Source organism: Indicator indicator, chromosome 16, assembly GCF_027791375.1.
Source record: "Indicator indicator isolate 239-I01 chromosome 16, UM_Iind_1.1, whole genome shotgun sequence".
NCBI classification, from domain to species: Eukaryota; Metazoa; Chordata; class Aves; order Piciformes; family Indicatoridae; genus Indicator; species Indicator indicator.
The window spans coordinates 7,505,805-7,533,619 of record NC_072025.1 but is presented as its reverse complement, the minus strand read 5'-3'; positions in this window follow the sequence as shown (position 1 = coordinate 7,533,619).

Sequence of the window (27,815 nt, the reverse complement as noted above, 5' to 3'; positions counted from 1 at the left end):
CTCCTTTCAGGTAGTTGTAGAGAGCAATAAGGTCTCCCCTGAGCCTCCTCTTCTCCAGGTTAAACAACCCCAGCTTCCTCAACCTCTCTCCTCATAGGGCTCTCACCAGCCTCATTGTCCTTCTCTGGACACATTCAAGTATCTCAATGTCCTTCTTAAATCGAGGAGCCCAGAACTGGACACAGTACTCAAAGTGTGGCCTAACCAGTGCTGAGTACAGGGGCAGAATGACTTCCCTGCTCTTGCTGGCCACACTATTTCTGATGCAGGTCAGGATGCCATTGGCCTTCTTGGCCACCTGGGCCTACTGCTGGCTCATGTTCAGCCTACTGTCAACCAGTACCCCCAGGTCCCCCTGTGCCTGGCTGCTCTCCAGCCACTCTGACCCCCAGCCTGTAGTGCTGCACGGAGTTGTTGTGGCCAAAGGGTAGAACCCGACACTTGGACTTGTTAAATGCCATCATGGGCATTTGGACTCTGCCCATCTGTCCAGCCTGTCAAGGTCCCTCTGCAGAGCCCTCCTACCCTCCAACAGATCTACTCCTGCCCCCAACTTGGCGTCATCTGCAAGCTTGCTAATGGTGGAATCTATCTCCTCATCCAGATCACCAATAAAGATATTGAACAGGATGGGGCCCAGCACTCATCCCTGGGGGACACCACTAGTGACAGGCTGCCAGCTGGATGTGGCACCATTCACCACCACTCTCTGGGCTTGGCCCTCCAGCCAGTTCTTAACCTAGTGCACAGTGCACCTGTCCCAAGCCACAGGCTGACAGCTTGGCCAGGAGTTTGCTGTGGGGGACAGCGTCAAAGGCTGTGCTGAAGTCTACGCAGACTACATCCACAGCCTTCCCCACATCCACCAGGCGGGTCACCTCATCATAAAAGGAGATCAGGTTGGTCAGGCACAACCTGCCCCTCCTAAATCCATGTTGGCTGGGCCTGATCCCTTGGCCATCCTGCAGGTGTGCTGTGATGTACTTAATTTCAGCTAGTTGCATGAAAACTCTTTGGGTTACAGCAGCCTGGGAACAACATAGCATAAATAAAACTACAAAACAGATAAGAGGGTAGAACAGGGTTTGCCCTGCAGGACTTGCTGGTCATGAAGAATCATCTCACACTAACAGTGGGAATGAAAGCGTGTGAAAATCACAACTGAGATAAGGAAGGAGAGAATCTGAGAAAGAAGATCAGATTGTAGTAGAGTAGGAAGCTAGAGTTTCCCTCCCCTAGAATTGTTTCAGCCACTTATTATTTGTTTCAATACTTCTCTGTGAACCACTAATTGTCGCAGTGGGATCTTTCTGCTTCATTTCCCTCTCTTTGTGAGAGCAGGCGTCAACACTGCAAAGAGTTAGAAATCTGCTGCCTAGTATACGGAAGGCAATGTCAGATTTGCAACATGTCCAGCACAGGTCAGTGGCACAGTTAAGCCTTGGAAAGTGCCTTTTATACAAGCTTCAGATTCTGAGATTGGGGCGAGGTGGGGACAGGACACCCACTGTCATAAACCCCAGAAACAAACAGGAAAAAAAATTAAATGGAGACATGAGATACCTAGTTTGCCTGGAAAAAGTAGCTTTACTAGCAGTGTAGTTTCACAGGTTTCTGTTCACTCCTAGATCTGTTATTCTTTAAGCAGGAGTACTTATCGGAAAGAGTAGATGACACCAAAGGAAAGGAATAGTAGCTAGCTCCGCTGCAGTTTAGCCATCCTGAACAACAGAAGTTTTGTAGTCAGAAAAGCTTCCATTTATGTTCCCTATCTATACCTTTTCCTACTGCTAGGTCAACTATCCACAACGCACAGAAGATGGAAGGTCATGCTAATTAATGTGTCACATTACAAAAATGGCAGGGCATGCCTGGTCGATGTTTATTCTGCTTTGCATGTGAGGATGAACTCCAGGAATGGCACTTCCCTGGGACCTGCACCCACTCTGGTCTGTGCTACCATGGCCTAACTCTTAAGGAAAATGACACAGGAGCACAGCAAGGACAAGCTGACATTCCAGACGAACAAAAAAACGACTTTCCCCTTCTTCCTCCATAACAAATTATTTCTCTTTGGTCATATTGGAGGACTTCTCCATGTTTCTGATAAGCAGCAGCCAGATCACATACAACTAGACTGACCATCTCCGTTGCTCATACACTGCTAGGTATACTTTCCTCAATAGTCTTCTCTATGTAGACATACTCACTACTTTTTTTTCCATTGCCTTTTGCTTATCATCATTAGTCCCTTGAGTTAGTACTTACAAAGTTCATGTCAAATAACCTGTCTACACATTTCCTGCTTAAACCTTCCTTTTAAAATGTCTTAAATGCAGGATATATGAATGAAAGACAAGCAGAGGTTCCATAGAGTCTGGTGAAGCAAAAATATGCATTTAAGAAAACATGAGAGTCATTCAACTGAGTGACCTTTTTAGCTTGTGGTATCTTTGTCATCTAATAGCAAGACTGTAGACCTACAGCACACACAGCATGTGCTGGTTTACATTTATTTTCCTTTGTTGTTTTTCAGCTGTATAATTTAAACCTTCTTCCTTTTACTGTATCTGTAACTATAACACATTCTAATATTTACAAATGGAGAGTGACTTGGCTGAATATTGGGTGCAGTCTGGCAGACATCAGAGAGACATTTCTAAATGGGACTGCCTTAGGAGCTGGGAGATCTGAACTGTTTGTTTAGAATCTTCACTTCCTCTGAAAATAGCTATGCACAGTTGTAGGTCTATTGACAGCTGTTAAATTACCAAAGATTTACACCAAAACCTTGGTTAGAAACCTTTCAGTGACCAATTAGATATGCAGTGATAAGTGGAAGCAAAGGGTTCCCAAGTTGTTCAGAAATAAGCAGGCAGAAAGCAAACCTATCGTGCTGGAGGAAAGCCTATTAGTGCTTAATATTACCATGGAGAAGAACTCAACTCTTGGACCTTAAAAATAATCACGGACTTGAGCCCCTTTCACAGGTTAGAAACCGCAATGCACAGTCACCAACATGTGGTTAAGATACCTTTATTTCCTTTGGATGCAAAGGGATAATTTAAAAGATTTAAAAATAAGACTCAAAATATATTCTAGCTGAACAGCAGCTATGAGACACAGGATAAGAAATGATGAGTAGAAAAGTAATTATAAACACCCAACTCCCTCAAGATGCTCATAAATCAGGGATTTATCAGTGGGAAAGCATAAATAGCAGTGCTTCTAGTGCAAATGTGCAGTACTGCTTGCCACAATGGGCACCATGAGGCTAGAAGCTTCCATTAAGAAGCTATGCAACCAGGACAATCACCTCTGTTAAGCACCACAAAGATGGTAGGAAGGGAGTCCACATACCAGCTGTCCTTGCTCTGCACCTCCTCACACATCACAAATCTATGGTTTTCTCCCTGTGCTGGAGCTGTACAATAGGGCCTTCTAACCACTGTGAGAGTAACAGGATGACAGTGAGGAAATTGTTCTTGAGCATGAGGTTTGGCCCTTCCAGGCAGTGAATGAGAGACACACAGTCTGGGCAAGTCCCCGTCACATTAACTGCCTCTATGAAGTGCTTTGCTGATTCAGAGGTGTGAAACTCTAAAAAATACTATGGAAGCAATGGCACTGCTTGTGGTACTGAAACAGCATGGATTCCTCCCGGGATCTTACGACTTTATAAATATTGACTTTGGATAAATCTTCTGACAGAATTCTGGGTTGTTGTTTTTGGGGTTTTTTCCCCCCTTTTCCTCCCAAGTGGTTTCCTAGAGCTAATTTGCTTAAGGCAATTTATATATGACACAGGAATAAGCTCTTTGAATAGTGATGCAATTGCTTGGTCATGAACCGAAAAAAGTCTGGATTTTGATTAATAGTTGGAGTTCATGCTGCTTGTTTGATTTACTCTGGACTCTTTGTCACCTCAGTGCTATTCCTGCCAACATATGTCAGAGCACTATTGATTATGGGTTGAAATACTGTTTTAATGTCTTGTTGCACTTTTACACTTCTTAGTTTTCCTTCCTACCACACCCCTGCCACACCACCCCTCCCCAAGGCAATGCAGTTTTGCCCAGGACTATTTTTCTTCAACAAACCTTCTAAGCTGTAACTAGCAACATACTGGGCCTCATTCTTTTCTCATTTACAGAAGCATGAAAATTAAAGCAACATAATTTATTTCACTGAACGTTGCAGTTCATTAGAGAATTAGGTCTAATACACTTAAAAAATGTTATTTTTCATCCTGTGATATGATTGGAATTGCCTTAGTGCATTACTATGCAATTTAGCAGTCACAACTGTCACTGAGTCAACACCAGCACGCTGTTTGCCCAGTGGTATGCACAGGAAAGCCCTGATCCAGTGCAGAAGCATCAGGAGGTTAGTGAAGTACACTTGATGGACTGATTAGTTCCCTGCTTTGGAGGAAAAATCAGACAATTCTTCCCCTAGAAAAGCACTTCAGTGTTAACCATGGTTATGCATTTTGCTGAACTGAGTCCAAATTTCTAGTCTTTTATTGCAATAGAACATGTTGAGGGAAAATCCAAGAGAAGAATAAGGGCAGACAATTACTACATCTGAGAAGACAAGAAATAAAGCACTTAGCTATGCCTCCCTTGGCAATGGCAAAGCTAGTTTGTTAATCTCCAGCAATATTTCTGGGGATGCAAAGTTAAGGATTAATATTTAATTTGTAATAATTATTTCTTGCATTACTGCACCTGTATCAGACACACACAAACACTCCTTTCAGACTGAATTGACTTATTTAGCTTGCAATAGAGACTTGTTTTCAGAGTTTTCCTCTTCAACCCACTTTCCCAATTTACTGATTTTTGGCTAAACTTAAAATTATCCATACTCAAGCATTCACTGAACATCTAAAAACATCCAAAGATTCTGCCCCTGTGATATGGGTCTAATCAGATACTTGAATGCAAGTCATTGGCAGGAATGCTCCTATCATCATTTCTTGTCACACTGCTGCTGGCAACCTGATGCTAAACGGTTTAGCATTTCTATCAGCAACTCAGGATATTAATTTGAAGCAGAAGGCAGTTGTTTACCACAAATAAATAAAAGGCTTATGGATGATGTAAGCACTGAGTTATGAAGCTTGCCTCCCCCTTCAGTGGACATGCCTAGATGATTTTCCCCTGATTCATGAAAACATTGGACCACAGGCAACCCGTGTACTGATCTGCAGGCAAATCTTACTGTCAAAACACTGGGCTATCCTTGAAACATTTCCAATGAATGAGGAACATTAATGTCTGCATCATCTTTTACTCTCACTGGATGAAGTTAGCTCTCATACAGTCAAATCTTCCATTCTACACTGAGAAGAACAAAAGTACAACCAAACATTGGGTACTACCTGAATTATTAAGTTGTTAAAGAGACAAGACAATAGGATAGTGGAATATGATTATGTATTCAAGTTCCCTTTTCCAAAATAAAGGGTTTTTAGGATGAGGCATATGCAAAGTAGCTCAGGGAGGCTATGCACGAGTTATCCTTTTACATAATTGGTCATGGCCAAAATTATCCAGCTGTTTTGTAATACACTTTCTACACTGTGACATGTCATCTTTACAGCCAAATTCCTATGAACATAATGTGAACAAGATTTTACTCTGTCCTCTGTAGAAAAAGGGAGTCATTTTGGGGTGAGAAACCAAACCATGTTCCACATAATTCATGTACAAGAATTCCCACCCCAGGGTTTATTCTTTAGAAGTTTACCAGGAGAGTAACTAGAAGTTCTAACACAATTGAGTATATTTTATATACTAGAGATTATCAACAACATATAGTCTAGCAACTACAGGATGAACGACTTTCAACTGTCTAACAACAGTTTAAGTGTGATTAACCATAAGTGCCAAACACTTCCTGTATAAAATACAGACTCTTCCCTTTATTTCAGTCTGGGCTCTTAAGAAGCATTAGTCTGTAGAGAATTGTTAAAATCTTGTCCCAACCCCCTTTTTTAAAAATCTCTTTATCCCTGCACAGAAGTGTAAAATAGGTTGTCAGTATAATGTCCTTCCTGCCCTCTTCCAAACACTACACACAAGATACGTCATAGCAGGAAGAATCTTTTCGCTGAGAGGGTACAGCATAGCTGAGCTACAGAAGAATCTCAGGTGGCACAGCCCATGCAGCCTTACTGTGTGTCTTTCACCTAGCTATGCAGGATACTACCTATCTCCAGCATGCTCCCTGGCCAGGCACAGCACAAGGATGAACAGTCAACATGAAACTTTACCCAAACAGTGCTGGACTCTGCACTGCCAAAGGTGGTGATGATAATCCTCTCCCACAAGTGCTGGTGCAGGAACTTGTTAGGTGCCTGTTCTCTGCCTGTTCCCTAAAGCAGCACACAATCTGGTCTCAGGAGAGATTTCAGACCTGCTTCTAAAACTTGAGTCAAATTTAATTTATCTGCTATGGTGAAAACTACCCAATATCAGCATTTTTTCAGCAGGATAATTATACATGGAAGTATATTTTTTTAATTTATATCCATAAACACACAGATTAGATGGTTTCTCACCTTCCATAAAGAGGTAAACAGAAGTACTATTGTGAAAGGCACTTTTTCGTGTTGGAAGAACAACTTAGGGCTGTTTCGACAGTGAGTGCAATACTTCTCACTATCTAAGTATCTCTAATTCCAAATCCTTAAAGTAGACATTGCTAATTTTTTTCAGGAAAAATATTTCCTTATTCAGCTTAGCTGCACAGAGTAGAAAAGAAGCTTACTAGCTTTGAACAGATGTGTTTACAAGCACAGAAGGAAAGTGATCTTACAGCTATGTAGCAATTTTCTTATTTGTAGTGGTTTCTGGATGTTCACTTTACAGTTCCTGTAATTTATTGCAGTTTTGTGAGGTTAATCAAAATCCTTCTACAAAATCAGAGAAACAAAAAGAATGGGGGGAGGGAAAGTGCACATTTTATGTACCGTGTATTCATCCTGAATGAAGCCTGCCCCATGTGTACAATCAAACATCTGTGGAAAGCCTGTGGAAAGCTTGCACTTCAACCAGAGTAATCAGTCTTTGCATTCCAGTTTGGGTAGCTGGGTCTTTCCTCAAATTTTGTGTGCAAGTATGCATGCATGCATATGCGGTTTCAGGACACTTTTTACACAGGAAAGAAAAAAGTAAGACAATTTACATTACATTTTGTCAATGTAAATGCCAAAAAAATCTTCAGTCCTTACATGACAGACAGATATATTTTAAAAATTTTAAGATTTTCTAAGAATGAAGAAGTAGCCTTTGCAAGTCACAGATACCAGTCACATACTGGTGTAAGGACAATCTATTCAATGAAATAAATCAACCTAGATTATATTTACCCACTACATATGTATAGAATGTTCCAATAGATGAACTGATCCAAAAAGGAATTAAATCAGTGAATAAATGCCATGTGGATTTCAGCCAGATGAGTCAGACCCTCACACTGCAAGCAAGATGCAGCCTACATTCAACATTTAAGTAATGATTTTGTACTGTATGATGGTCCTATGATTGCTTAAGAGCTCATATCCTCAGGGTGCTGAAGAGCACAGTTTGTACCACAGTTTGTGGTATCTTCACATATCAAGTCATTCACTTCAGTAACTAAATGTTACTCCTTCTAGCAAGGAACCTGGTATTTAACTCTTCTCAGGTAAAACTTGCAACACAAAATTGCAGGGATACGCTCTGAGTGAAATTTCTTTAGTCACACTAATATCCTTGCCTCTGCACTTTGAGAGCTGTGAGGCGAACAGAAAGTTTTCGGCCAGCTTAACCATTTAGTTAAGAGAACCATGCCAACAGAGAAGTCACACCTACTTCTGGCTGAGAGAGAAGAATCTGCCCAATTCTCCACACAGAGAACCTTCAACAGAGAGATGCAAATAGCTGCCATGAATTCTGCCATCACTGTGCTGTGGTAAACACAGGACAGAGTAAAACATCTTCACTGAAATAGTATTTGTGTTCTTATCAGCTGTATGGTTTGAAAGACAGGTAGTGTGTAGAGAACAGAAAAAATTGTGGTTACATGGAAGTAGCTCTTTGCATAACATATTTTTAGACTTTTAAATAAATCTATCCTGACTTCAGGTAAATCACATTTAAATTTTTAAGATTATTTTTGATAAATCATTCTGTGGTAAGATGCTGCAATTCCCTTGATCCAGCAGGACACTACCATATTCTAAACTGACACAAGAGCCAGTAAAAGAACATGCCTCTGTTAACATCTCTGTTTCTACGAAGTAACAGTTATCTAATCTAGCACCTCAGATAATAGGCAGTATTTTGGTGTTTGCATAACCACCAAGTAGGCTGCAGTAAAACAGCCTTTTTTTAATGGGCTGTTATAATTGCTCCAAGTCACTTGGCTATTGCTTTTCATATTATTATGTAATTTACTTCCACAATTTCTTTAGCAATCACTGCATCTTTTGGAACATCTTTCAGTTCAGAGCCAGAAACAACTGAACCAACTCCCTGAATTCCATACTGTACCACTGAAACATCTGTACATTTTATGCCTACAGTATAGTTGCATTTATTTTTCTTTGACAGCCTTCATTTTGAAAAGTTTAGTATTTTCTACTAAATTGTGGATGTAATTTCTACTTTGAGAAAGCTGGAGAGAAATCTGCACAGTGAGTCACAGCCTAAGCACAGCTTGTCAACACAAGTTCCTAGAGCCAAATTGTAACCTCCACTTTAAGGTGTGGTCTTGATGAAAGGAGTAGAAAATGCATTATGATGTCCAGAAACCTGCCAGAGGTTGAGAGATGTTCAATCCTAACTAGCATTCTGCTTCCCATATTCCCAGGGTACAGTGCATTTGGGGATTCCAGGTTACAATGAGGTGTAGCTGGCTGGAGCAGAAGTGTAGCCAGAGAACTTTGACTTTTCACAGCTGAGATTTTTGACACATCCATAGAAATCCTCTGCAGAAGTAACTCTACAATATTTGTTTTCCTACCTGCACAAGCTCACAATTCCCTAGTACGTGCAATGAAGAATATGAAGCTGTTCAGCTAGGGCTTTCTCGTTTGGATGGAACAATCCTCTGCATACTTTGAGATCTAGGGAATTTCCTGACAGATTATGAAATAGTTGGCCAGAGATCCAGCCCTGGGCCCATCCAGAAGGAAGGCAAACTTTATTCCCTCAATCTCTGATTGGAGCTGGATAGAAATGACTTCTTTTTTTTTCCATCCCCGGGGAAGGATGATAGGGGAGATGATAGGTTTTCCAAAGAAATTTAACTTACAGTGAAAAACTTGCAAGTTTCCTATTTGTTCTTATTGTCTGTACTTTCCTGTACTTTCCTTTTGCCCTAAAATTTCCTCTTGAAAGAAAAAATCTGGGGGGAAAAGGAGGCTGAAGACAACGTGAAAGAAAATCCTATATAGAGATTAAGTGAGATGGAAAAAGTCTTCCCTAGACTAAATGACATAGAAAACGCTTTTATAACAAGAAAGCTTCAAATATGTCCATTCTGTTGCAGACATTCATACCTGCCTACACCAGTTTGCTTGGCAGTGTGTCATGGGAAAGAGGAGCACTTACAAAGCTGTAACTTAACAAGGTGGGTCATGATCCAGATATGTATCAGTGATAGTCACATACCTTGAAAGAGAGACTAATGCACTAAGAAACAGATGAGATCTGCAGTCCCCTAGGTGCTGAAGGATTAATTAAACAGCAAGTTGATCAAAAGTGACAGAAGAAATCAGTATCAGCTTTCTCCCCAGTCCCATTTCCCATGGACAGATTTTCATCCAAGGTCTGATGCCATCTAGAAAATTTATGCCAGATCATTTTGAATAACCAACACTCTGCTTGAGTTCCCAGTTGTTGAAAACTTTCCAGGGTGCAAGCACTAACTGCCAACTCACGTTGAAGTAGTCCCCATTTCTTAGTCCTATGTTTCTGGATCATCTTTTCCCTGTCTACTCTCTCTTAAGGGCAAATGCTAAAAAGCAAACAAAAACAAACACATACATATATACACACACACTGACAGAGTTAATTCCTAATCTTGCCATTGCTGCAACTTTTTGTTTTGGTAAAAAGGAGCCTGGACATATTTTAATCACAGAAAGTTGCTTAGATAAAACTTGACTGATTTGTTGTTTATACGACAAATTTCTGTAACAGTTTCACCTCCTATGACACACTGCCAGCACTGGCCCTTGAAAAGGATATGAGTGCCAGCTCTAGCTCACTCACACTCTCTCCTTAGTAGTCATTCCTTCACTCTCCCTGTTCTTCCATCACTGGGTACACACTGTCATAGGACCATAGTGATGAAAATTCTTGAGGCTCTAATTCTTCTCTGTTCTTTTTTTTGGTTTAAAAAAAAAAACAAAAAAACCCAAAGAACCCACACCTGGTATGTATGTATATATATATATATATAATTCTCACAGGTTTGTTTCTGACTCCAACATACTGGTTTTGATGCCAGTGCAGGCTTTACCAGTCAACAATGTGCTCATTCACCCCTAATGAAGGGTGACAGGGAAGTTCTGCAATCAAGGGAGAAATAGCATCACTTTATCCCCTTGTCACAAATGGCAGGCAACAGGAGATGTGGAGCTTGTTGTCTAGTCACACAGTTTTAATAAGGCTTTCAAAAGCAAGCCCCTACTCAGCACTGGCCAAGTATCCATCTTATCCATTTTTCCTTGTACTTGTTATCAAAGTTATGATGTGTGAAGATAAAGCTGATTAAAAATAACATGTACTTTATGTTCAAGTCAGGAGTTGTTTCTCAAGCCCTATAGTACAAAAAATTCCTAAATATCATCTAAAGATTATTGTATCATAAACTACAGCCTGAAATGTGACTAGAGAAATGTGATATATATTTTGCAATTTCCCTGATGAGCAATATGCTGTAGCAGCTTAAGTCATCAAGTCACTCACTCAGTATCATCGTAAATTGTGCAGCATGATGCCCTACTCAGGCAGATAATAAAAGTCACTGGCAGACAGCACTGGTGGAAGTACGCCATTCCACTGCCCATCTGAACTGCTCCTATACTATGTGTTGTAAGTCCATCTGAGTTTTAAGTCTCAAGGAACAAGAGAAACATTTGAATTTTGCCTGTAAAACTACCTTGCGTTTTACGCTCTTTTCCTTGTCTTCAGCAGATACTAAATTCACATCCAAATTCACCTCCTTCCTGGAATTTATCTAGATGTCATTAATCTAAGGAGAGAATTTTGTCACAGCTGGAGTTAGCAAGCATCAGGTCTGGACAGAAAATGAAATAACTCCCCAAAGCTTATGTGCAGACATTCTGGCACCCAAACACAGACTAAACTATTTCTATACTGTCCTAGCTATCGCACTGTATTTCTTATATTTAAACAAAATAGCTATAATTTTCTTTATCTATTTAAATTTATGACTCCTCATCTCTCTAGTGTCTTCATTTGTCCGTTACTAAATTGCCCAATAATTCTACTGCAGTGGTAGGCTCCATAACCAAACCCACAGAGACTACAAATCCTGTAATCACAGAACCATAGAAAATGCTAATGGCAGGGAGTCCAGGGACTTCTCTTCTGCCTCACAACTGGATCAGATCTACCTGACAGGTGCCTGTTAGAGCTGTTTTTAAAAGCACACATGCAGAGATTTTACAAGCTCTCAAAGAAAAAGTAGTACATAATCCCTAACTAAGCATTAGCCAAAAGTAAGCAGAATTCATCTTATTGCGATTAAAGCCCTTTAATATTTCTCCTGTAAACAGAAAATTCTTTCTACTTTGTAGTAGTTTTCTAAGTATCTGAAAGCATTATTTAACGAGGTAGTTTTTTAGGTTTTGTCAGAGAATTCAGCTTTCTGAGAAAGCACCATCACAGAAAGCACAAGATGAAAGGAACATATTTAGACCTCTAGGAAGCTCCAAGATACTGGTTTACCTCCTACTGCCTTTGACACAGCTACTTCTACACTAAGTATCAAGTGGTGACCAAGTACCAACAATGTAACTGATCTTGACCACACCAGAATTTCAGAAGTGGTTCACTGACCTTTTTCCTTCTATGCAACTTAGTACCTTCAAGAATGTTCTTATTTTGGGTTACTCTTGTCCTGGTCCTTCAGAACAAATCAGACAAGCACTGCAGGGTTACTGAAGAGCAGCTGCAACACCTAAGAGCTGCAATCATGTCTTCTTTCATTTACCTCCTAGAGCAGGATAGAGCAATTGCAGGTATCAGACAACTTTGTGCTGGCCATCAGAGCCAAAAAAATAAAAAAAACCAACTGTCTGGAGAAAGCATAGGTACCTCATTATATTTGCACATTTTACAGTTAACATATACCAGTGAATGACAACAAATACATAATCTTTCCTCCAATCTCCCATGCTGTGGTTTATGATACATGTGATTCTAGGAATGTTCATAATGTCAAGCCTTTCAAAAACCTGAACAGCAAACAATCATTACCTTGAGTTTGTAATTCAACCCATCAGGTGACAGCTCCCTCTGTAGCTGTGAATATGGACACCAGCAGGGAGAAAAACTACTCTCCAACTCTGTCCTGTGTTGAAACAGGCCACAGTCAGATACCATCTTCTGTAAATCTCAATAAAGAGAGTTTTTTGCTTCCATTTCACTCTAGCAAGAATCAACATGTATTGTTCTCAAGGAACCCTAGTGAGAATTAAGAAGCAGTTGCATCCTGATAAATTGGAAAAAAACCATTCATACTGATCAGCAGAATAGCGCTAGGAAATCAAATCCTGGTGCCCTGAAATTAGTGATGGCTTCCAAACAGCACAGCAAAGCTGTAATCCTTATTTGCAGGCTTCTAAAAACTGAGCACCTGTACCTTGCTGCCCTAATATCCTGTGAAGCTTTAGTCTATGGTAATAAGGTGAATGCTGACCTGGAATTTTAAAGAACAATTGCTTAAAGGAATAATGTTTCAAGGAAGATTTGCTTTGTAAAGACAATTATTTTGATATTTAGGTCCTTCAGTAAGAAATGGCAGAATATTGAACATATTAGTCAATATCCCAGGGTAGTTTTGATGAGGAATGAAGATTTGCATATAACACTAATAGAAATGCCACTGCCTCACACTTCAAATACGATTTGGAAATATGGGAATTGCTGTTGTAAATCAGGCCAGTAGTCTGGTCAAATCTGCTATTGTTTTTCTTCCTGCTGTGATTAATGGTAGTGCTTCAAAGAGAAGCCCAAGAATTCAGCAGTGGTTTTGGCCTCCCTGAAATGTGATGGTGACAAGTTTTGTTGTTCATTGATTTATTGTTCGTGCACAAAAAGAAGGAGGGGAAAAAATAAAGTAACTGTAAAAACACTGCCTTCCAATCTGTTTTAATGTTTTTGTCCATGTGTTATGGAAAAGGTGGAAACACAGAGGTGGAGTTATTCAGAGCACTCATCACTACAAATACATCCATCAAGCCTTCCCTCCTCTCATTAACAGTAACAATTCTACCTTCCTCTCACACAGGTTTTCCTGGGACTTGAGGTCCTCTTGATTTCCATTTCTTAGTAATATGGCAGTGTGGCTGCAGCACACTTACTCTCAAATCATTGTAATAAATTCAGCATTACTTTCTGTCCCTTTCTTTAAACATCTACACAGCTTCTTCGGTTCTCTGATTGCTGCTTGATATTAAGCAGATAATTTCCTTGAGTCATTTATAATTATATTTCATCTTTTTCCTGAGATTTGCTGCCTATTTATATGTGACTAGCTAAAATTATTCCTTCCATGGCATGTTGCTGGCTCTTTGACAGTTGTTCCACATGTCATCATGGTTTCTCAGCCTGTGACCTCACTTGGCACACTTTTCTCTAGTGCTGTGTACTTCACCAAACATTTTTAAAACTTCTATGTCAAATGTCAGCCCTCTGCCCATCCAATTTTCTGCACCAACAGTTTTCCTGCTTTACTCCTTTGACCTCAGATTATTTTCTTCTTCATTAAATTTTCTCATTGTTCTCTTGTTTACACCAAAGAAATTACTTATCACTGGTTCTGAGTGAAGAAGAGGATGCAACTGCAAGCTAAGTGCAGAATGTGCCAGATCAATGTCAGTTCCAAAAATGGCTCTGTACAGACTTTGTCCTTGGCAGCAAATTCACATTAATCTGTGATTCTTCTGCAATACTGCTGACATTTAATATCAGCAAGAGATCATTTTCCTAGTATAGCCATGTATTTTTTTCTTGACAGATATAAAACTTGGGTCATTCATAAATACTAGACAAAGTCACTTTGCCATAGAACCTTTGAAAATTACTTCTACTTGAACTCATTTTGCCTCTTGTTGTTGAGAGGTTTGAAGAGGCCAGATTTGAGAATGTTCAAAATCTGTGCATTTCTGTTGATGGTGCAAATAAGGCCCATACAAGAGCATGGAGCATATTTTAAAATCACATTTTCCCTTTCATTAGTGTAATATGCTCTGGTCATCTTCATGCCAACATCATACAAAGCCCTCTTTGGATTAGAAGTCAAGGCCCCAGGAGCATGCCAAACTTCTGAAAATGTGTACTTGGGCACATGAGCCAACCCATCTTCACAATTAAAGGCTGCTGTAAATTGCTTACTAAATTTCAAAATGAAGCTTGATGGAGGTTTCTACTTAACCCTGCTGCTCTCATTCAGAGAGTGTGACTTGCAGACTTGGAACAATGCAAGGCAAAGATTGGTTTTACACCAGTTTGTCCTGAGTTCTGACTATTGCTCTGGGTGTGATCACAACAAACATTAAACAACAACGAAATAACCAAACTCTCCTTCTAAACTAAATTCAGCTAGTTACTAAAATGTGTTCCACACATACTACATATCAGCAAGCCAGGGCTCAATAGCTGGCAGTCTGATAGAAGCAGCAGTCAAAAATCACTTCTAGTGCTAGTTATACTTATTCTGATTCAAAACCATCTTTCTGGATTCAGAGAGCTAAATCTTAAAGCTGCCTTACTTACAGTTATTTCTCAGCTTTCTCAAGAACAAATCAGAGATACAGGAAAGTCTTACAATTCCACTTCTTTCCTTCTCTACAACAGTGAAACATCTGGCCAGCCGTCCAGCTCATCATTCACCTGCATGTCTGTGACTGAACAGAGATCTGTGTCAAGATCCTTTACACATTTTCAAAAGCCAACATATACATAAGGGCTCTGTACACAAGCAGTCCAAACATTTTCTTCAGATGTTACTGACCACTAAGGAATTGGAAAACAGCTAGACAAATGTATTTTCTGCACTAGTTTAATTTTGGGGGGCCTTCTAAAAATTAGAAGTAGCACTAGTAGAATAGTATTTTAAGAGCCCTGAGACGAATCACCAAGACCCTTAATGCCAGCCCAGTACAAACAACAAGTGAAAACCACCATCCCTAAAAGCTGATAGCCTAGCTAAGCAGCAGTAAGATGACCCAGACAGGATATTCTGACTGTAAAACAGACTGACCAGCCTGCCCAACTCACTGGGAAATATACTTGGGTGCTCTAAATTAGCACCACAACTGAAGACCATCTTTCTGGGATAATTTTCACTAGACAGCAGAAAGTATTCTCTGATTTTCTTTTTATTTTGTTCCAGGACAACTTACTACAGCCCAGGGTGCATTGAAGTAAAACAACAAAGTCCTTCCATTTTCCTGCTATAATCTAGCCTAACCATGTTTTGGCCCAAACATTGAAGCATTTTAGGTAGTGTTTCATAAACTATTCTGTGCATAATCATCTGAGAAAACAATTATCCTAGTAACTGGCTCCAAATCCATCTTACCACATGCCTTTCAGGTCCTTCCGTAGACACCCATACATGAATGAGACTAGATTCAACTGTGCTGGGAAAAAAAAAAAAACAAACCACAACCAAATACACTCGTGGTACAAGATGCTGCACCTTCTTTTATCCTACCATGACAAAATCACTTTCAACAAGAAGGGACAGGAGAAAGAGCATGGTTGTCTTAACTGAGAAACATAGCACTTCAGAGTGTGTCGGTTACAGTACTTACTGTCTGGACTAAGCAAGCATACATTGATTCCTCTCTGAAATTTATCAAAACTCACCTGACCTGTTTGCTAGGGATTAGGCATTAAGAAGCTAATTTCAAATTCTTAACCTGACAAAAATACTTTTCTTTTATTACTGAAGTTAGAAACCCACCCTTAAGTCACTATTTTCAATCTTTGTAACTTGAACAAGGTGATTTTCACCCTTGCAGTTTTAGAGTGGAGGGCTTGCAGGAGTGTCCACATTACAGTCCCTTAGATTTCCTGATAAATGCACTTTGAGTTTCTGCCCTGGCATTAGACATTCTCCACTACAAGAACTTTCTAAGAAAACCCATACATTTCTAAGATTGGTGCAGGGATTCAGCAAAACTGAAAACTGCAATAGAATGGTATCCTATGACTAGAATAATTTTTAATTCTGTATCTCTTCTCCTGTTAGATCCTGAACAGGCTGAAGTAACACTTCGGAAAAAGCTACTAACTAAGGTTCTTAGGTTCACAATACTGCAGCAGTGATAATTATGCAGGATCAGGCAATCTCACATGAGGACAAGGTTGCAGTTTGCACCCAAAATGAACATGTTGCTGTGTCCCAAAACTTCTATAACGTGTTTTTATTAGACAGGAAGTTAGACTTGTCCTCCTCTATGTTTTAGCTCAGTGAAAGCAATGGCAGTTTTCAAGATCTCACTGCTTTGCACCAGCCTGAAACCTATGAACAATCCTAATATATCAGTGCATGGCTTCTAAGTAAACAGCCAGAAGAGCTTGATCTGGATGTTCTCTTGGAAAGCTTTCTTTCTTCAGCATACAGTACTGTAGGAAGCAAGCCTTCCATAACAGAGTAAATAAGGCAGCACACACAAAAACACACAGAACACACATGGAGAATGAAAGAATGTTGAGAAATTTCCCTACCTAAATTTGTCACAGATACTTGGCTTTACTCAACCACAGTAATAAAAAACATAAAAAATCATGGTGAAATCAATTAAATTGAGTTACTTACACATTTTTAAAAAATTAGCAACAGATGAGTAAATTTTATTTTAGGGGAACGTACAGGAAAAGAATTTTTGTTGCAGGAAAAAAAGTTACCTTAGAACATCTTAAGCACTGTTTAGCATAATTTTGAATCTTGAAAGCAATTATTTACTCAAGAGAACTAATCAGGGGGACAATAAGATAGGAGAATATAACTGGGAATCTAATTCTGCTCCTATTGACAATATTGAGTACCAGAGATCTCAGGAGTTCATCTGGTTCAACAACTCTTCAAAGCACAGCTGATTTTAACACTGGATCAGTTTGCTCAGGGACCTGTTCTGAATCAAGAGAACAAAAATTTCCAGTCTCTACCACTAAAGTTACATTAACTCAAGTGAGTTCTGGGAATGAGCCTAATTCAAGGAAGTTCCTTCAAGTTTTGCTATCACACTTGACCTACTGCTTCCCCAGACTGGAAAAGTATCATTATTGAGCTGATCTAGACTAAAAATGAGGAAATATTTTTTTCCAGATATAATTATTAACTTATTTGAAATAAGCACTATCACATCCTTGGAAATTTTGTTAGCTGTACCAAATATTAGTATCTCTATAAAACATCACAAAGTGTAATTCTATTTGAGGAACTGCTTCCTTTGACAGAGGTTAAGATCTGGTAAGTATCAATGCACTGGCAAGTGTACTGGCAAGTATAGATAAGAGAGTAGGACCATGAGCAAAGATCCTTGGCTGTGCTCCAACCTTGGCCATGTAGTAAGTGTGATCTTTGAGATATTTAAGAATCTAAGAGCAATTCACTGATTTTGGAATTGAAAGTCTAAATACTGTGAAACTTCAGGACTAGGGCAACTGGTGCTGTAGGAGAAGAAAGGATACCTGGTGTTGCCTCTCAGTCAAGCCACAAATACTTCATTAATATAGCTTCTAAAATGCCTTGTACTAATACCTTCAAGAACTGGTTGAAAGTTGGTATATTCAAGTTGATATAGCAGTTTAGTCTTAACTTACAGTCTCCATGTTTACTTGACAATTACACCTTTAAAACCACTAGGAGACTATCAAGAATATTACAGATACTTGAAGCATAAATTCTACCATTATGCATAACTGGATTCAGCTCTTAATCTCCAAGAGACTCAGACTAGAAGAAAATAATTCTTTACCTTCTTGTGTATCTCTCTCAGGGGAATGCCAGAGTTAAGCAATTCTTTTTGTCTGTCTCCATGTCTTCTCTAACACTTGTCCAATCTTTGTCCTGTCTCATGCAACAAGGGCAGCTGCAAAAAGACTCTTGGTGTTATGAACAACTGTCACTATACTTGAGAATAACAAGAATAATCTACTACCCAGTGCCAAGAAAAACGTTCTGTAAATCTTTAAGAGTTACCTGAACTGTTACTTGGCTCTGAGCAGAACAATGTTTGGTTGAAAAAAAAAGTTACCACTACATTTTTAATCACATATTAGTCTCCCACATAATTTATTTTCCATTTCCTTGGTTCTTACTGAGATCACGTTCTGAGTCATATTTCATCCCCAAGTCTAGCATTTAGAGCACACTAGCCCTTCCAAGGAAGAATTCCAAAAGCTTTCTGATGTTTTGGTTCTACGTGCTCACAGGCTGCCTTTAGCCCTGATCCCAGTGCTCTTGGACAACTTCCTCCTGAACAGAACCAATATTTTTGGAGAACCTGCCATTGCCTAGGCAGCACTCAGCGAAAGCACCCAGACGTGCATTCCGTCGAACAAAACGTTCCAAGCACAAAAAGAAAAGCTAAAAATCACACATGCTTTTTACTCAGTTTCTTACTACCCCCAACCCTGTAAAAAAAAAAAAAATCTCAAGTTTTATAAGACAGCAGAACTTACACAGAGACATGGAAAAGACATTACTATTACAGTATTAAGCTCACTACAACATCTGTGCACATGCATTTATGCTTTTAAAGAGAAAAGCTAAAAAGAATATTTTAAGAGCTAAGGGGAAAACATTTCTAACTTTTTAGAATCAAATTCCTTTTCTTAAAAAGATTCTATTCTTCTTTCACCTCTTTTTTTTTTTCACTTCATTAAAACCAGACAAAAAAAAAAAAAAAAACCCACCCAAAAAAAAAAACCCACCAAGACAAGTAGAACACATTTTTTCTCCAAAGTCTGCAAGGTTAAGTATTTGGATGAGGAAATGAATCTTTGTTCTTTATGACAGCAGAAAGATGAGCAGTTTCTGAAGGACTGAGGCAATAATCAAAGGAATATGCTTATCTAATATAGGGAATTTTCATGTCCCATAAGGTGGATAAATGCAGCAGGGCTTACCACCAACTTTCTATTGCAGAGGCAAAGAAAACTCAGCAGACAGAAATGAATTCTTTCAAAACCTGTGGAAGTGACCTTAACATTTCAGGACTCGCTGTGCCTTTTTTAATTCTCACATCCAATATCCAGTCTTCCAGTCTTTGCAAAGATAAACTGAATGGGACAGGATCCTTATGATTACAGGCTCTCATGTATACATGGATCCAGACCCAAGTTTCAAAGTTCTTGTGCTGCTACTTTATCCTTTCCTGATCTCTGGGAAGTGGTACAAATTATTCATTTACTAATTGTCCAAATGGACAACAAATTAATGTCACACAATTCTTTGAGCCTCTGGAAAATTAAATATACTTATTTAACACTTCTTTTGAAACTTTGCTTATAACTTCTAGGTTCAATTTCTTCAATGAAGAATTTGGAAACAGCTGAAAAAACAGCAGCAAACTGAGGGAGAGCTTGCTCAACAAATGATCCTCAAGACAATAGGTGCAAGCTCTTGCCTTTTTCGCTCAGTTGCCAGGCTCAAACTGTTGACTGACAACTGTGGTGTTTAGATGTACAGACCTAATTTTTTTGTATACCAAGTTCCTGTCCTCATTAGTTGTTTCACGAAAGATACTGCTTCTAAAATAGTGATGGATTTTGAAAAGAAACTGATAAAACATATTGCAGTACATAAAGATAGCAAATGGGAGGATTTTTAGTTCAAAGAAATAACTGTAGAATGGTAGAAATTTACACATAAAAGTATTCATACTTGTCTGCATGAAAATTGCAACAACTTCAAAGTGGCATATATTGCAGTAGTCCTCCTATTGTGTGTTCTCATGTCCCACAGCAAAACTAGTTTTCCTGTCTTTCACCAGATGCTCTGGTTTTTTGAGTTTGCTCCAGTGTCCTAAAAAGGCTTATCATATGTCTGTTTAATAACTCTGTCTTGGGTTATTAAAATCTGCAACTACTTGGCCTCTGGTGCTCAAGAAAACAAAGTATTTTTTCTCAAGAAGTCAGTAAACAGAGAAATAAACTGCACTCCAACACCACTGAAGAAGAGAATGTTCTCACTGTCATCAAGTTCTTTGCAAACTAGAAGTCTGTATTACCATCTCTACATGGAAGGAGTGAAGAATGCAACCATAAAGTCACTGATTGCTAATACTCTCACTAGCAGGGTCCTGACTCAACAACACAGAGAAGACAGGCTTGGCTGTAAGAACTTACTGAAATATTTCAGTACATGCTTGAAAAACTTTCATATAAGTCCTTTGTTGAAGTGCTACCAAGTATAGTCAGATGCAGGAAGTTAGTATTTATGACAACACTTCATTTTGTCCATTTTGTGAAAGACAATAGTAACAAAAAATGGAGCAAGGTTTATTATTTAGAATGGAATTCTGCAGTAATTTCAGAAATTTTTCAAGAACAATTAATTGCATTAACTTTTGAAGAATGAATTACTTAGTGGAGTATATTTCCTATCAGAACCCTCACAATATTCTTATAGTTGTCAGAGACAGGGAAAATATCTAGGATGAAATATAAAGTGTTGTCTAAGAATTAGGACTTACCTGTTTAAAACCATTTATGTTACTGAAGTTAAATGCAATAGAAACAGTTCTATCAATTTGATCTCTCCTTATAAAAAATAATCTAAAATGGCATTTAATGAAACAGTGGAAGGGTTGTTATTCTTAACTGTAAATAGTGGAAGAAAATTAATTTCCTGCAGGTCTGCATTAAAAAAAACTGTGAGGGTTGTAGTTTAATTTTTCATTGATAAGCAGAAATAAGATGTTTATAGTAGAGCTGTATAAAATGCCAGACACTTTCATAAATAGATGATTCATAAAACTGCAAGATAAAATGGAGTGCTTCCACCTAATAAAGTGCTGGAGATGTCTGCTGAACAATTAAGTGTCCTATCAAGATCTTTGGTATCAGATAAACTGTTCAGTATTACAACCTACATTATAAAATAGATTCAGGTTGCTCTAGAATTTATGTCACTGGGAAACACATAACTGTAATTCCTGTTGTTGGTAACTACTTTGTGAAATTATTGGCAATACAGCATATTAAAAAGTATGCAGGCAAATACATGATCAATGTGCATGTGCATACACACATATATATTAATCAGCTTCTGAAAAAAGGATGACAGAAGGAAGTGTAAAGATAAGCTTTTACTCACCTTGCAAATTTCTAGGCTAAAGAAAAAACTTTGACTGCATGTATTAAATACAGAAAGCTACTGAAAGCATGCAGGTAGTCCCCTCTTCACTTACAGCTGGTGCAGTAGATAAGACAAGTTAAACACCTTCTTTCATATTTTTAAGGTTGCTATGCATCTGATAAATGTTATAGACTGAGGAAGGTGGGTGGAGTGGGACAACACTGTATGCACAAAATGAAACATTCTCTGTTTTAAACAGAGAATGAGATTCAGGGAAGTAGGTTTATGCACTTTATCATATTTGCATCTAGAAAAATAAAACACAAAAGAAATGCACAAATATGAGGAGGTAAGCTTTTACACAGCTATGAAAATTAGCCATAGCCTACTCTATGAGTAGGAATAGCTTCAGTATAATTAGTGTATACAATACAACTTTAAAATAAGAAATAAAATTGTAAGCAATCACATAAAGTTCAATGTAATTCTGAGGAACATAAAATAACGAATTTTAGGCAAATGTGGAATTAAGTACTTGCTAATCTTATTGTGATCATCTTTATAGCAGTTAAGATTCCTAACACTAGCAAAATACTGTTGTCCAAAACAATAGGGATTGTTAAAAACACAAGGTTTTCCTTTTACTTGTTAATGGTTGTAACAGAATGATGCTTTTGCACTCAAAGTATTCAAACTCTCTGTATTGTGTTGGTCAGGTTTTAAGAAAATACCTAACCACTCTACAGTTAAATTCTCTGGCTGACCTTCAAACTCTACATTGAGTAAGCAGCTTCATGGAGAAAGCATGTATCTGATGTGTGCATACAACACAGCATGGCAATAATATGCTAGAAGAACTCCTCTAATGGAGAGAAACTGCACACTGCAAAAAAACCCGAACAATCACAGTGAGTCATCCAATGAGTCATTAACTCAATGAAGCGTAACACTAGACCCAAACAAGGTGATGTGGATGTAATTTTTTCCTTCACAGAAGAGCTGGTTTGAACTTGTTTGGTCAGATTCAAAACAAGAGTTAAAGGAGAAAGAATAGAAGATGATGTTAGGCACCATGGTATAAAAAGCCAACCAGAGCAACCAACCAGACAGCATTCAGGACTTCAGTAACAAATGTCTCATTTCAGTCTTGGAAGTGTTTTAATGCTTTCCTGTTTAATAACATTAAGAGCAGAAATACAGATGAAGGGTGATAGAATTTCTCCCTACATGACAAAGTACACCTCAGAACTGCCAAAAAAAAAAAAACAACCAAAAAAAACCCAAAACCAAACCAACCAACCAACCAAATCTATCAGCCCTGCTCCTTGTTTTCCCTCCTGCCAAAGTTTAATGATGGCCTTTTCCTTTTTAAGCAAAATAACCAGAACCAACTCAAAATGCCATTAGCTTGAGCTATCGAAATGAGATGCTTCCCACCAGACATCAAACAGCTCTGTGGCCTCATCTCTTCATTCTTTTTAAAGAATTAAATACTTGATATACATGAGCAGACACCACTGCTGAATATTTGAGCTAACACGCAATAGAGATAAAGGCAGTAGTTCACATCTCTCGCTGTTGTTGCAAGTTCTGTGCAAACTTCTGGCTGCACCACCTACATCCAATTTCACATTTTTGAGGTTTGCTTTGCTACTAAATCAGCTAGTGCCTAACTTTCTTTAAAGAAAGAATATCAAAGCTGAGACTAAGAGGAACATCATGGAAGTCTCAAAGATTTATCTGTGTGGGAAACTCTGGCCCTTTTCAATTCCAGATATAGATCAAGCAAACAAGACACAGGCAGAAAGAAGTTCTCTGCAGTATTGTCTATATTTAAGTTCTTGTGAACCCAAGTGTTTTTAGTACTTGCAGGTCCACTAATAATAAAAGCAGGAGCACTAGCAATGGTGTATTTTTATCACAAAACATCCAAGGCAGCCTGGATGCTGCCACAGAGTCAGCCAAATTCCAGCAATGCAAAAGCCAGCTGCACTCTCCAGCAGTACAGTTGTAAGGGTAAGTTTTGCAGAATAAAAGACAGTTGCAACATATTTTATTCCATTCCATGTTGCATGCAGATACATCAGAGGAATGGAGATTACTGTTGTTACATGTAGATCATTGATTTTAGTTGCAGCTCCAGAAAAGAAGAGCTAATAGTGCTCAAAGCCAATGAAGTAGCATTTAGATACTTATTAAGCATTGGAAACTTCAAAAAGTCTTGAGACAAAACTCCTGCAACATATTGCAAGGACAACCCCACCCTTGGGATGAAAACATACATCTCTCACTACTTGTTTAGTTAAACAAGACTGAAGATTTTTGTCTCTGTATCAAGACTGTTGGCCAGACCACACTGAAATAACGTGTAGATGTTGATGGGAATATAAAGGAATCAATAAAAAATTGCTAAGTTGAAGAAGAAAGGGGGAAAAAAAAAAAGCAAAGAAAGAAAGTGTCAGCAAAAATTTTGAACTTGTTTGATCTATAGCATAAAGCTTAGGTCTTGCCAGAGAAAACTTTTTTTTAAAAATAAATTAAATTTGGGAGATGCATAATAGAATAACAGCACCATTTTCTGTAAAGTAAATTATCTATTTAAGAGACCTGGAGACATTTTAGGTCAGTTTGAAGATTCTGTGCATGTTTGTGTCTGATCTGGCAAGTCATCAAATCATTCAAGACTCTTCTCACATTGGAGGCCTTTGATTTACACATGTTCTGCAAGCACATATTGCTTAAGGTCAGCAACACAATAATCTCTGAAAGAATCCTGAAATAATAGACCATCCTCTTAAATCTCATGTATAAAAAAGACACTGAGCACTGAACTGCTGGCAGGTTAGCAAATGATCTCCCAGAAAACACTAAAAGATGAGTGGTCCTATTCTGTCCTTAGATAATAATGTGAGCCAGTTCAAACTATGAACTTCTCCCCAGGAAAGGTGAGTAGATGTCTGGGCTGGAGCCCTCCCTGCTACATGTTTGGAAAAGGAACAGTGTAGTAAATTTACCTGTGTATGATGTTTGCCCACAGAATGTTTTCTACTCATATCTGAACAGCACCAAGGAAAGACATCTGTTGAAAGCCAGCTGCTGTCACCCATCACTTCTCATCCACTTGCAGTGCTTTTCAAATTAGGACTGGGGACACTTTACCCTAGATGCCATCTTCCATCTCTGCGGAAGTGGTCTGCCACCTTCACACAAAGGCAGCAGATGGGAATGAGCTGTTGCCCCAACAGAACAATCTAGGTTGAATTTCTTTTAGTTTATCTACTCTAAAAAAAATTATAAAAATACTTTAAGAAATTTATTAACCCTTTAATAGCAGTGAGCAAATAACTGCTCTCTCCAGAAAAGACAAAGATGGTTGGTTCCAGAGACTTGCATGAAAGTTTGCACAGTTACTGGTTTTCACAAGACACAAAACTGCCCAGCAATGTCTCTGGCAGAGAACCAGGAAAGAGCCACCACGTAATAAGGATTATCAACACTGCTCCTGAAGCATCTATAAAGGGCCTACCCTTTATAAGCTCAGATACGTGTTCATATGATAAAGCTATTCTCTGACATTTTATAAAGTGATCACCAGAAAATACTCAACAGCAACCTAAATCACTGACCTGACAAACAGTCTGCAGAAAGCCATCTTCTGGAATGGATTGGGAGAGTGATCAAAGAGAACAGTTAATGAACGTTATGAGAAAAAGATGAAGGCTCATTGAGTTTGGGGTGCATATACTTCTCACTGAAAATCAGAGAGTCCTGCCAATCTGTAGAAGCCTGACATCAAAAGCTGTAATCCTGGCTCCTAGCTCACTCTTTCTTTTGTCTAGCCCTCTGTTTCACCCCATTACAGTGCCAGAGACTTTCCTCCACTCTGTATCACTACAGGTTTTGAGCTGGTTTGCTCCTGATCTCTATTCCAGCCACAAAAATAACCTGTTTCTCCACCTACCTATGGTCAGAACTGAGCCTACACTTCTAGATGCAGCTGCAAGAATCTTTGGCCTTTCCATACTCCTCCCCAGGCAGTAGTGATATAATGTGATGCTAATGCAGATATTCATGTCTCAGATAGGAAAGCAGGTGCACGCTTTCCAAGGTTCTCAATAATTAAAAATAAAAAAATTAAACTATATAAATCTTTATTGGTCCACAGTAAACAAGCTACATGCAACTGCTTGGTTTCACTGTGTACAAGTAATTGCTATCCTTAATTTCCAGATCACCCTGGAGTTTACCCCAGCCAAAGTCTCAATCCTAGTATCATAGTTCCTACCAAAAATATATGTTGTACCTTCAAGCTCTAATTGTCTCTGATGTGATGACTGATATCATCACACGGTGCCAGAATGAAGGCAAGCCAAACAGCATCTGACATCATACTTCATTAGTCCATAATTAAAACAAGATGAAGTTATACTCCAAGTTAATCTCTACAACATTCTGTAAATCCCCCTGAAATAAATGTATTTTATGAAATTAGTTGTCAATACATCACAAAACTGTCTGTTGAATGATTAATAAAGTCTTTTAAAGCTTTGTCTGAAATAGGAGAAAATATTTCAGCCAGAATTCTGAAATAGTTTTTAAGTGAGCTGCTAAAGAGTTTCTAGGAACCTACTTAAAGTTATACAAGATTTTTATCTCTATCATAAACTGCCATTAAGAAAATTAAAATACTGCAAGACCAAAAGCCAAGAAATTGGCAATCCTATTCTGAATTTCCAAGTGCTTCTGATTAGGAATCACTGAATTGATGACATTCTGAAACAAATGTGCATGAAAGAACCCACAGTGAAAGACTTGTCTAAGTCAGACAATATTTGAAAGAGATATTAAATATTTAGCACATAAGATCACAAAAAATTGCATACTTTCAGTGCATTTTATTTATCACAAATTCCACTCATTCTCCACATGCAATGAACAACTAAAAAACAACCAAACCAAACCAAAACAAACAGTGGCATGATTTCTCCCTAGAATATAAATCAGATCAGTTTAAAAAATAAAAGCAAAAAGTCCAGGCAGTATCTGACCTGCGACTGCTACAGGTGAAAGTGTCAGTGAAGAAGTTATCTGTTCTGTTATCTGTTGATGCAATTGAAATAAGTAAAAAAAAAAAAAACCAAAACCAAAAAACACCAAAACCCACACCTTATTTTTTTTTTTAAGTGACAGGAAAATAGAAAAATCCCATTGCATCTAGCACTACATGTGCTAGAACTATTTTGCTCCACACCGACAGGTGCCCCTACCTCTAGCATTCTTTCTCTTGGCCTCTCCACATAAGGCAGCTATGCCACTTGAGCTTCACACCAGTAACTAACACTAGTTAACAGCCTCTCCATAGCTGTTCCTCACTGTAAAGGTGGTGACAAGAGAAAAGTTTCATTCTACTGGAGCAAGCACCGAAGCTAGGACCAACAGTGACAATATTTTCTTTAAATAACAAAACACACTGTAGCTTGCAAAGGGTAGGGAACATGAGAGCCTCATAAAGAGAGAAGGGGAGGAGAAATATAGAAAGATTTGGCTTCCCACAACAGTCTTCACACCTCTAAAAATACACAAGGCTGCCTCGCTCTCTGGAGCTTCCCAACACTTAACGTATGCTACAGATGAGATATACAGCACCTGGCTACCTTAACACCTTTGTCAGCTCATTACCAGAGATCTAATGTGACCAAATGCTTTTATTTCATTTTTGCTGCTGTTAAAATGTAGGCCCTCAGGGGATGATTCTCTCTGAGGCACTGCTTTTTATCCTATGGCCTCCTTTGAATACCATTTTGGACAAGCTTGACAAGTGTATTTTATAATAAGGTGTCTCTGGAATGAAAAATGAGAACCAGTCAGCAGTGGGGCTGCACAGATGTCTTAAACTAAATATTCTTAAATATGAGAATCTTTGCAATTGGCACTCAACTGTTAAACTGAAAACCCACAAAGATTCACAGGTCCCATATTGAGATACACATTGAAATGCTAGTTTGTCTCTCCAACATGACAAAGCTTGTTGAAGCAAGGAGTGACAAGTGAGTCTAAAGCTAGCATCATCAAGCAAGGGCAGAAGTTCACACTAACAAAGAAGAAAAAGCAAATACTCTGCACAATCTTCTCACATCATCTGTGATTCCTTTTTTGTTTTCTTCTCCAAGCAGAAATACGATCAACAGTTACACAATTAAAAAAAAAAAAAATCAACAACAAAGCTAAAGGCATAACTGAAGTCACTTTTA